The following is a 7,395-nucleotide window of genomic DNA, read 5'->3' on the forward strand; positions in this document are numbered from 1 at the left end:
GCAAATAAAGTGAAACTTGGTGTTTTCAACTTTTTGGGCCAGTCCCCTCAACCCACCTGGCCAAAGCCCCACAGGTAGCAAACAGAAGTTGGAGGTGGAGGGACTGTCCATTCTTCCCTTACTCGGTATGTGATTTTGTGGTGGGTATGAATCTTATGCAAATTTATTTGTGCAAGAAATACCACTTTATTTTTTTTTTAAATCATCTTAAATCTTTCTCGATGCCCTCATCCTTCCAGTTGGAGAAACTCAATCCCTATCATTGCTTGACTCTCCTCCACTCTCCCTGATGGGTCCTGAGGAGGCTGAGATACTCCAAGCCCTCTCAGGCTTGGTCTTCCTGGGGCACCATAGAGCTGTGTGAGGAGGCCACCTTCTTAAAGGCTTGAGATTGCACAGGACTCCAGGGGCCTCTCTCCATGGCTGGAGAAAGTTCTCATCTCTCTCTCCTAGTCTGCTTTCAAAGGTCCCTCCAAGATACCTGCATCTCTCTGTGCTTTGACTTCTGCAAAAGACAGTAAAAGACTCAATTTTCAGGCTTTGGTGCTTACTTCCCTGTAGAAACCCTTGGCCCTATTGTTAAACTGAAAGCCTAAAACCTGCTGCTGCTGCTGCTCCTGCTGCTGCTGCTGCTGCTGCTGCTAAGTAGCTTCAGTCGTGTCCAACTCTGTGTGACCCCATAGACTGGGGGATCTTAGACCAACAATATGTTTTTGGGGGGGCAGGGGGAAAAGGGGACCATTTTTCTTTTTTATAGAGGTAGAAAATGAGGCTCAGAGAGGTTCCGTAGTTTGTCCAAGGTCATGTGACCTGTAAGCACATAAGCTGGGATTCAAAGTGGGCCTGGCTCAGGCTAATAGTCCTACCTAGTCACCCTCAGGAGACAGCACCTGAGAATTCTCGTGCCTGGGGATTCTCTCCATGATGTTCTACCTCCTTCTCCTTGTTCCAGACTTTCATGGTTCATGGAACCCACCCCTCAGGACTCCCCCGCTTTTCCGGCCACGGCTGCTCAAGGCATTGGCTGCCCCTCCTCCACTGCAAACTTCCTCCCAATCGTCCATCTCAGCGGGCCAGCAGGGCCAGGGCATCCCAGGTGTGTGATGAATATTTCTCCTTCTGACAGTCTCCCAAGGACATTGTTAACCCCTTGGCAACAACACAAAGTCTATTTTTCAAATTACATCAGTCAATGACTTTTTAGTTTCTGTATTTATCAAAGTTTCACATACACATAATGGGGAGAGTCAAACAGTTTTAAGAGGGTGGCCCTTCACATGCTTGTGTTTCTGTTCTGCTTTTTCAGTTTTAAGCACTGACTCTGGAATCCCCACCAGGAAAGAGGAGATTTGCTCTTTCATCCCCTGCTCTAGCCAGCTCCCCCTCCCTTTTTACTCACACTCCTTTTCTAGTCCAATCTTCCCAAGATGGTAAAATGCTAATATAGTTTATTCTGGATTTACAGTGTAAAAAGCAAAATTCAACCCAGTAGTGTTAAAGATCTTAGTGGTTCTCTCTATTCGATGATCCATGAGTTAAGCAGCAACCAAACTAGCAGATAGAAAGGAGATCTAAGAGGCTGTATGAAATGAAAGTCGTTTATAGGCAGAAAGGAGCAGAAATAAGAAGTTATACTAGGAAGGTTGCTTTCAGGAATGGCACAAGTCTATCAGGCAGATTTCCAGCCTGGTAACTACTCAAATGGTTTCTGATGGACTGGTTTACAATTCCAGTTTCTGGGAGAATCGAAAATTAAAATGGAGCCTCAGTTTGATGACATGTAGCTTAGTATAAGTGACTCCATTCTGGGCCTGTTGTCTTGTTTTTAACAACATTATGAAAATATAAATTATATTTATAATGGAGCCTTTTGGTAAACTGTGATTGATTTCCCTTTCTGGAGTTAGTAACTGCTTTCTTTTTTTCATTTGCTTTGTTTCCTTTGTATTAAGCAATAATTAAAATTCAAACTCTTTGCCAAAGATCAAAATACCCGCCACAGTTATTTGAACAACCAGTTCTTCTATCCAACTTGCCTCTGTGCGAAGCCCCTTCTGGAGTTCTGTCCTGCAGTGGTGCGGGTGGCTTAGGGTCAGCACCCTGAGGCTCCTTCCTTTCCAGGTTGGAGCTCTTGGATCCTGCATTCATGTCTACCTCTTTCTTGGTTTGCTCTTGAATTTATGAGACGCTCATTTCAGTAACTTTGTAAGAAAGAGGGCCTGCAGCCATGTGCTTTTAATCTCAGCATCCCCAGCACTTGGCATCACAGGTGCTCAGTAAATGTTTGTTAAATTGATGAAAGAATAAAGGAAGAAAGAAAGACAGGAAAACATCAGGAGAGAAAAAGTTGTTGTTTAGTCACTAAGTCGTGTCTGACTCTTTTTGTGACCCCATGGACTGTAGCCCGCCAGGCTCCTCTGTGCATGGGATTTTCCAGGCAAGAATACTGCAATGGGTTGCCATTTCCTTTACCAGGGAATCTTCCTGACTCAGGGATCAAATCCGAGTCTCCTGCATTAGCAGGCAGATTCTTTACCACTGAGCCACCAGGGAAGCCCAGAGAAAAAGTTATCACACATCTAAGAGATAAAAGGGAAAATAATAAATCCTGATAACCTGATGTTAAATGACTGACCTAAACTTTTAATTTATGATTTACATAAGTAATAATGAAAGTTCACAAGAACACCTGGATATAGGGAACTCTTCTCATTTTTCCTAAATCCACCGGGGAAAGAATATAAGCTATGAATGAATTACCTAACCTTTCTGTGTCTCTGTTTTTTCCATCTATAAAAAATAGGGATGATAATGCTTACCTAGGAAAATAGTGGTGTTGAATGAGAGCTAATAATTGCTGAGCACTTTCATTTGCTTACCCATCTAAATGACATTTAAATTAAGTTAAATGTATGCAAAATACCTAGCTCAGTGCCTAGACTTTTGCAGCACTTGGTGAATGAAAATGACTTCCCTTCTTTCTCAAGAGCTCAGGGCCCTCTGAATTGCTCAACACAATAGTATCAGCGGTGTTGAAAATGGTTATAAAAAGTTATGGATTGGATTTGGATTCTAGAGTGATGGAGAGATGCCCATTCTAATTTTGACTTTCTACGTGACTCGTTGTGTACCCTTTGGCAAGCCCCTCCTCGTTCTGAGCCTCAGTGCTTTCTTTAGCAAAACCTGGGGCTATGTGGATGGCAACTCAGGTCCCTATCGTCACCCAACTTCGTCATGCTAGAAGCCCATCCTTCTAGAACTGATTCCACCCAGGGGCTGTGAGCTCTGATTGCCTACAGATAGAGGCCACCGCCGGCCCTGGCACCAGCTCCTGCGGGACTGGGGCTGTGGATGGTGTCCTGAGGTTGACTGGGGAGGAACCAGTGCATTCTTCCACAGTTAATGCAAGACAGCTCTGGCCTTGTCTCTGGCCAGCACCAGGGAAGTGGACTTCATTGCAAAAGCCACCTTGTCAGAGTCAGGTCAGAGTGATTAATGACTCTTTAATCCCACAGCAGAATACCTGACAAAATACGCTAGGGCCACATAGGCAGAACAAACCGAATTAGCCTGGTCGACCCACTCACAAGGTGTGGGTTGCTAAGGATCCTAAGAGCTTGGAAAAGGAAGCCTCTCCCTTTAGGTCTGTGAAAGCATCAAGTGGCCACAATGGGGAAGGGACTCCATTAAAAGGAGGGGGCGGCCAATGAATAAACATGCAGGTTACCGTGTTGATATTTCACTGAATGCCCTTCTGAAGTGGGGTGCTTGGGGCCTCGGAGGCCGGTGCCCCTGGTATTGTGCTGGGGGAGGGACTGGCCATTTGAAGTCAAGGTGAGGACATACTGGGGGCAGATGGAACCTGCTTTGTTTGTGAAAGAGTTTTTCTGCTATTTATGCTAATGAGTGGGAAACACTTCTCAAGCATTTCAGATGATTCTGTAATGAGGCCGGGCAGAATGTGCCAACATTGTTGGCCCAGGACGATTTTCAACTCCCACTCGCCACATTAGCAGCCCCTTTCTTTACATGAAGGCCCTTGGAGGGTAAAAGGGGACAATGAAGGAAGAGTGAACACATCACAAAGAGCGGCTTTTGTTTCGCATTCCTTTGAACCCTCTCAAAAGCCCGGTTTCAAGGGGTGTGTTGGGCCTGCCTTTCAACGTTACTGAACCCAGAATCCCCTGTTGTTTAGCAACATAGAAAGCTGACCTTAATTGACTCCACTTCTGAACAGGCTTTGTAAATCACTCTGCCCCAGAGTGAAATTTCCTGATGGGGTCTGTATGTGATACACACCGTTTATACATGGGATACTAACTAACGTGGCTTCACATGTATGCAGTGATTTTCAGCTTACACTCCATTTTATGGCCATTGTCTAGTTTAATTCTCACAAGCACCTACCACTGGATGAGGAATTGTTGCTCTCATTTTACAACTAAGAGAACTGAGGTGCAGAGAGTTAGGTGGCTGGCTCAGGATCACACATCGAGAAAGAACCAGAGGTTTGACCAGAGCTTGGGTCTCTCTGGCTTTCCCCACCCTATCACTAAGGTTCCTGCATGGAAAGTCATGCAGATGTGTGTGCCAGAGAAATACCGTCAGTGATGAGCTGCTTAAAAACAGTGTTTTTTGGAGAAAGAAGGGCACCACTGGATTATGGTTACATTTTTGGATTTCCAGCTTAATTTTTGAGCATGATAGCATTTCCTGGACAAGATTTCTCCTATATCTTAGTCATGCCTAAATGATTTGTACATTCCCCACTCCGTTCCTTCTCACTCCTAGGCCACTCAGCTGCAGGCACATGGCTGTCCAGTGGAGTAGCCCTGGATATCCCATCTTCTCTATAGGATGGTGCTTCTCTGCGCCTCATCAGTGGAGTGTGTTGTAAGAAAGGGGTCCACCCTGGAACTTGTCCAGAAGTGTGGCTATAGTTCAGGCCCAAGAAACATATCTCCATCCTCTAGGCCTCTAGACTACCAAGTATAGAAGTTGACTTTGACCTCTGACCAGGGCCAGCTTCACAGACATGTGACCTGTGCAGTTGTACAGGATGCTGTGCTCGCAAGGGTCCTGTGCTTGGTTTCATGCTCTGCTATCACTGTGTCTACAGGCTTAATGATTTCATCTTCTGTTTTGTAAAGTGAAGTCCAATAAGATGATGGAGCAAGGAAAAGGCATGCAATGTGCTTGTCCACTGCAATTCCTTGCTTGCTGTTCACACATAGAACGCTCCTGAGCCCCAGGAACACAGAATCCCTCTAAGGGGGCCCACAGTCGTGGAAGTTCAGTGACACTGAAAGCAAGGTAAGTGTGCTGCATCTGCAACTGAATAAGTGGGGCATTGGTGGCCCCAAGAGGCTCATGCTTTCTGTTCAAACCAGAATGGAAGAATGCAGAAAGAAGACACAGATGTTCTAAGAAACACGACTGACAGACGACCCCATCATATCCTTTTTGACTCATGAGACTTCCCCCTATTGACCAATCATTTACACTGAAAATGATGAAAGAAGGAAAGGGAGAGAGAGGAGGACGCAGAGTGGCTAGTCCTTTCAGCAGCAACCTAAGACAGAGTGAGCTGGGGGAACGGGTGTGTATTAAGAAGTAAAATAAAAAACACTTGAGTTAGTTTTGAGCAGCACTTCTGCTGTTCTGGTAAGAACAAAAAACATGTACATGTGGGATATAAAATCAAAATTCTATGATTTTGGTGATTCTGCATAAGAGTAAAATGCTCTTGTATTTGCATTAAAAACTGGCCTTGTACAATCTAAAGCTGAATGGTAAAGCTCATGCTAATCATTTAAAAATTTCATTTTGCTTTACTTAGAATGGCAATAAATAGAAGATCAAAATCACCATGAGAAGCTGAAAGTGAGACCACAGATGAAAGGAAGAACTTTATATTTAAGACCTTCAATGGCACCTTTTCCCGACTTTTCAAACAAGGGGCTCCCTACTTTCCATTTTGCACGGGGTCCTGCAGATTATGTTGCCAGTTTTGTTTCTGACAGAAGACATACAGAAAGTAAATATTAGGTGTTTAAAAAACATGTTCCGTGATCACAGATCTCATGATTCACTCATGGTGTGGAGCCTTCTGTTTTATTTGGGTGTGGTGTGGGCTGGGCGTGTGCTCTGTTGCTCTGTGGGTGGAGGGTGGTATGGTGGCCGTCACACGGATGTGTTCCCTATGTGAACATGGATAAGTGACTTATCCCAGGCTGTTTTCTTCCTTCTTTCCTTTTTTCCTATCTCTCTCTCTCCCTCTTTCTTTCTTTTTAGTGAGGTATAGTTAATTTACAATGTTGTATTAGTTTCAAGTGTACAGCAAAGTGATTCAGTTACACACACACACACAGATATAGATTCTTTTCCTTTATAGGTTATTATGAGATATTGAGGCTGTTTTCTTAATCTGCAAAAGAGATAACACATGCTTTGCCCATTGGTCAGGGGTTCCAGTAAAAGAATGGATATAAAGATATTTTGAAAACTGTCAAGTGTGTGTATGGATAAAGTACTTTATACATTTTAGTATTATTTAAAAACCACAAAGTAGGAATAGTGGTATCTTTGTCCCCTCCGATTTGCAAATGAATTCTGAATGAATTCTTGCCAAGTTCGCATAAATCCAAATTCATTTCATTTTTTCTTTGACATAAATCTGTTAATAACTGTTTGGAAAAGAGTATGGAATTTCAATGTGATCACAATTTTTTTTTTTTCCCTTTGTAGTCATGCAATATATATCAGTGTTTTTAAAGGCAAGAATGGTTTGGCCAAAGTAAGAAGGTTTTACTCAAAAAAACCCAAAAAAAACAAAATATAAAGTAGATGATACAATATTCTATGATTACACAGCTGTCAAACCAATGTATAGAAAAAGTGACAAGGAAATAAACCAAAAGCCCAACAATGAGATAAATAAACAACTTGGAGGACAAATCAGCCATAATCACGTAGGATCCTAGCATGACATGGTCTACTGTTTTTATCACAGAGTTTGGATGACTTCTGGATTCAAAGGTGTTTCTCTAAATGTAACAGCTGCTCACAGGCCAAATCTGACATATCAACCCACAGCAAAGGTGCTAATCATATCCCTCAATACTAGCATTATAAATAGTTCTCTGTCATATAACGAGGACTTTGTCATAAATGGCAGACTGATACAGCAGAATAATGGTTGTACTAGAAGGGCAAACATTTCTGCCTGTGGCCTTGGGGAAGGAACTTCTCTTAGCATGGGCTTCAGTTTTCCCATCTGTCTTTGGGATGGAGTGGACCGTGAACTTGAAAGGGCCATCCGGCACCAACATTTTGTGCTTTGATGGCTTTGATGTGATCTTCAAAGTCTCACTGCCCGTGTCACCTTCAGGGCCA

At 43.4% G+C, this 7,395-nt stretch overlaps 1 long non-coding RNA gene across 1 annotated transcript; it reads left to right on the forward strand.

Moving 5' to 3' along the window:
* The first annotated feature begins 960 nt into the window (after window positions 1–960).
* On the forward strand, window positions 961–6,013 carry LOC129644869 (uncharacterized). Its single transcript, XR_008711023.1, has 3 exons — window positions 961–1,096; window positions 5,151–5,313; window positions 5,840–6,013. It is a non-coding gene; the product is annotated as an uncharacterized LOC129644869 (long non-coding RNA).
* Window positions 6,014–7,395: the final 1,382 nt, after the last annotated feature.

This window comes from Bubalus kerabau, chromosome 2 (assembly GCF_029407905.1).
Source record: "Bubalus kerabau isolate K-KA32 ecotype Philippines breed swamp buffalo chromosome 2, PCC_UOA_SB_1v2, whole genome shotgun sequence".
NCBI classification, from domain to species: domain Eukaryota; kingdom Metazoa; phylum Chordata; class Mammalia; order Artiodactyla; family Bovidae; genus Bubalus; species Bubalus kerabau.